Below are 4,652 nucleotides of genomic sequence, written 5' to 3'. Positions count from 1 at the left end.
TATGAGGGCAGTGATTATGGGAACACACACAATTGTGAGGGTACACAGATCATTTTTATGCCCCCAAAACCATTGTGAAAGGCACACAAAGTCATTGTGAAAATACAAGTAATTATGAAGGTCACAGTGAGTCATTGTTAAGGTTACACAGAGACATTTTTTGTTGTTGTTTTTGGTTTGTTTGTTTGTTTTTTTTTTTTTTTGAGACAGAGTTTCTCTGTGTAGCTTTGCGCCTCTCCTGGAACTCATTTGGTAGTCCAGGCTGGCCTTGAACTCACAGAGATCCACCTGGCTCTGCCTCCCGAGTGCTGGGATTAAAGGCGTGCGCCACCACCGCCCAGCCATACAGAGACATTTTGTGGGCTCACAAACTCATTGTGTCACAGAGAGTCTTTGTTAGGGTCACAGAGAGTCATGTGATGGTTGCTGTGGATATCGCTCTATATAAATAAAACACTGGCCAGTAACCAGGCAGGAAGTTAGGCGGGACAAGGAGAGAGGAGAATTGAGAGAACAGGAAGAAGGAGGGGGAGACACGGCAGCCACCGCCAGGACAAGCAGCATGTAAAGATGCCGGTAAGCCACAAGCAACGTGGCAAGGTATAGATTTATAGAAATGGGTTAATTTAAGATATAAGAACAGTTAGCAAGAAGCCTGCCACGGCCATACAGTTTATAAGTAATATAAGCGTCTGAGTGATTATTTTATATGTGGATTGTGGGACTGCGGGGCTTGGTGGAACCTAGAGAGAAGCTCTCCAGCAACAGATGGTTATACAGAATCATTGTGAAGGTCAGACAAAATCATTGTGAGGGCACCCAAACTCTTTGTGACAGCACACAAAGTCATTGCGAGGGTCATACATAGTCATTACAAGGACTCATATTTCATTGTGAGGGTATACAGAGTCATTGTGAGGGCATACAAATTCGTTGTGACTTCCTACAGATTCATTTTGAGGACAGAAAAACCTATTGTGGAGGTCACTCAAAGTCATTGTGAATGTCATACAAAGCCATTTTGAGGACCCACAATGTCTTCATGAAGGTCATGGTGATTTATTGTGGGGAACACAATGTCATTTTGAGAGTCATACAGAGTCATCATGAAGGCCGCATACTCTTTGTGAAGGTCACACAGTGTCATTATAAGGCCACCCATACTCATTGTGAGATCACATAAAATCACTGTGAAGGTATATACAATTATTGTGAGCATCACAATGCATCATTGTGAGTGTCACAGAGTCATTGTTATGGTCACACAGAACCAATGTGAATATTATAAAGGCTTGGTAGCAGGGCACACTAGTCATTGTGAGAGTCACAAACAGTCATTGTGAAGGTCACATAGCATCTCTGTGAGAGTACACAAAGCCATTGTGTGAGCACAGAGTCATTATGATGGCATATTGTGAAGGCACAAAATGTTGTGAAAATCATACTAAATCATTGTGATGATCACAAAGATGATGTCATTGTGAAGGAACACTAAGTCATTGTGAAGGGACACAAAGCCATTGTTGAGGTCACACTAAGGCTTTGTGTAGCACAAAGAGTCATTATGGGGACACACAAGTTATGATGAAGGCACAGATTCATTGTGAGTTTCCCAAAATATCACTGTGAAGGCACACTGAATCACTATGAAGTCACACAGTAACCATGAGGACACACACAAGTCATTGTGAAAGACAGAGTGATTGTGAAGGTCAAGTCAAGTCCTGTGAAGGCACATAGTCATTGTGAAGGCTCAGAGAATAATTATGACGGCACAAAAGTCATTATGAGGGCATACGTAATCATTGTGAGGGCACATACTCATTGTAGAACACACAAAGCTATTGTGAAGGACATAATGAGGGTGGTAAGGGCACAAAGAGTAAATGAGAGGGCACAAAAAATTGTGAAGGTGACACATTTATTGTGAGGATACACAATAATCACAGTGAAGGTCACGTACAGTCTTTGTTAGGGTACACTAGTCATGAGGATCACAAGGCATCATTGTGAAAGTCACACAGTCATTTAGAGGGATGACAAACACATCTGTGAGATAATACAACATTATTGTTATGACATGCAGACAAGTAAGTCACAGCCAGTCATTGTCAAGGTCATTTGGAGGGATTATAAATTAATTGTGATGGTCACACAGGGTCATTGTGAAAACAATGGAATGGATACAAACAGTCATAGGTAAAGTCAGACAAAGTCATTGTGAGGGCACATAAAGTCATTTTGAGAGTCATACTCAGTCATTGTGAAGGTCATATAGAGTCATTGTAAGGACAACCAGTTGTACTGAGGGCAGCACTCAAGGTCATTGTAAGGGCAGACAACGTTATCATGAGTGCATATATTCATGGTGAAGGACACACAGAGTCATTCTGAAGGCTACATATAGTATAAGAACATACAAGAGTCACTGTGAGGGCAAACAACTTTCCTGCATAGTCTTACAGATGCTTTGTGAGAGCACACAGAGCCATCATAAGGGTACACAAAAGCATTGTTAGGGTCACACAGAGTCATTGTGAGGTAACACACAGTGTCATTTTTGAGTGTGCACAAGTTATTTTAAGAGCACACAGTCATTGTGAAAGAAATATAGAATCATTGTCAAGGTCATACAAAGTCACTCTGAAAGTACACTACTCACTGCAAGTGTTTACAAGTCATATAAAAAGCACAGAGTCATTGTGAATGTCACACAGTCATTTTGATGGCACATAGTCATTGCAAAGGCACAAAAATTATGAAGAATCACAGAATCATTATGATAACATAAAAGTCATTATGAGAGTTACACTTCATTATGAGAGTAAACAAAGTCATTATGAAGGTCACACAGTTATTTTGAGGACAAACACAATCCTTATGAGAACACAAAAGTCATTGTGAAGGGCACGCAGAATAGTTGTGAAAAGCAGACAAAATCACTTTGCAGCACACAAACACAAAACCTTGGTGAGGGCCACAAAGTCATTGTGAGGGTAAAAAAAGAATCATTGTGAATGATACACAGTCATTGTAAAGCCAGAAAAGTCATTGTGAGGGCATACAGGCCATTGTAACCATCACAAAGTGTCATTGCGATGGTCACACAGCCATTGTGAAGGAATACAAAGTATTATGAAGGTACACAAAGTCGCTGTGACTATCACAGAGTCATTGTGAAGGTCACAGGCATTTTGAGAGCACATTCATCATTGTGAAGGCCACACAGTCATTGGGAAGATCTTATGAAGTCATTATGAAGGTATACAATCTCATTATGAGAGCACACAAAGCCATTCTGAGGACATGAAACATAATTATGGGGGGTCACAAAGAGTAGTTGTGATGGTCACACAGAGTCATTGTGAAGGGTACACAAGTCTCTGGGAGGTAACAAAAAGTCATTGTGAAGGTCACACTACGTCACCATGAGGACACAGAAGTCATTGTGAGGGTATACAAAGTTATTGTGAGGGCATACAATTTTATGATGAAGGTAACTCAGACTCAGTGTGAAAATCATACAGAGTCATTGAGAAAGTCACTCAGAGTCATTTTGAAGGCTTCTAGGATCATTGTGAAGTTCATATTGGGTCATTGTGAGGACCCATACAGTCACAATGAGCATTAAATTAGCTATTGTGAAAGCCACAGAGTCATTATGAGGTCATACTTACTCATTGTTAGGTCACAGAATATTGGGAGCACATCACAAAGATCTTTGCACCCACAGATCTTCAGAGAAATCAGAAATGTTAATCATGCAGGGTTGTCTCTTCAGTGAGGAAGATGTAAAACCTACCTGTTCTTCCATCCCTAAGGCTGGGATTTGGAAGTCATCAATAGGCTGATGCTCTGCATAATGTGTTGGGCCAGGCCATAACAAGTTCCTACAACCAGGACCAGAGGTAGATAATAATCTAAATGACTCCTACAGCTAGTCCCCCTCAACCCAAGCTCCTACAACCAGGACTGGAGATACTTCATAGTTTAAATGACCTTTACATTATCTGTATAGCTAAGGGTTCCACCAAGCTTCCACAACCAGGACCAGAGGCGGCCAATAGCCCAAATGACCTCTACACTATCTGTATGGAAGAAATGCCATGTACCTTGAGTCAAGTTTTGATGTAATTATGCTTCCTTGTGCACTAGGGATTGTATTAAACCAGGAAACTTTTTTTCCAAACTATACAGTGTTTAAGTTTGTTGAGAATAAACTTCCTGGCTTCAGACTCTCTAAAAGGTTTGATTCAAGCTGACGCTGACAAAGTCATTCTAAACCCAAGTTTTCATTCTCAGCTCTCCATGGTTCACTTCTCTGCCTGCTGTGACCACCTGCAGGATCCCCCTCAACAGAAAGTCATTGGGAGGGCACATATATCATTGGGAGCATTATAGTAAGTCATTCTGAACATCATACAGAGCCATTGTGAACAGTATACAGGGTCATTTTCATGCACATGAGTCATTGTGAAGCTTATATACAAAGTCATTGTAAAGATCACACAGATTTGCTGTGAAAGTCACAGAATCATTCTGGTGGTTTAAAAAAATTATGTGAAGGTGACATAAAGTTATTGTGAGTTCATGTAAAATCGTTGTGAAGGCCAGAGTCATTGTGAGGGTACACCAGACATTCTGTGAGCACA

This window comes from Peromyscus maniculatus, chromosome 9 (genome assembly GCF_049852395.1).
Source record: "Peromyscus maniculatus bairdii isolate BWxNUB_F1_BW_parent chromosome 9, HU_Pman_BW_mat_3.1, whole genome shotgun sequence".
Taxonomy (NCBI): domain Eukaryota; kingdom Metazoa; phylum Chordata; class Mammalia; order Rodentia; family Cricetidae; genus Peromyscus; species Peromyscus maniculatus.
This window is presented reverse-complemented; position numbering follows the sequence as displayed.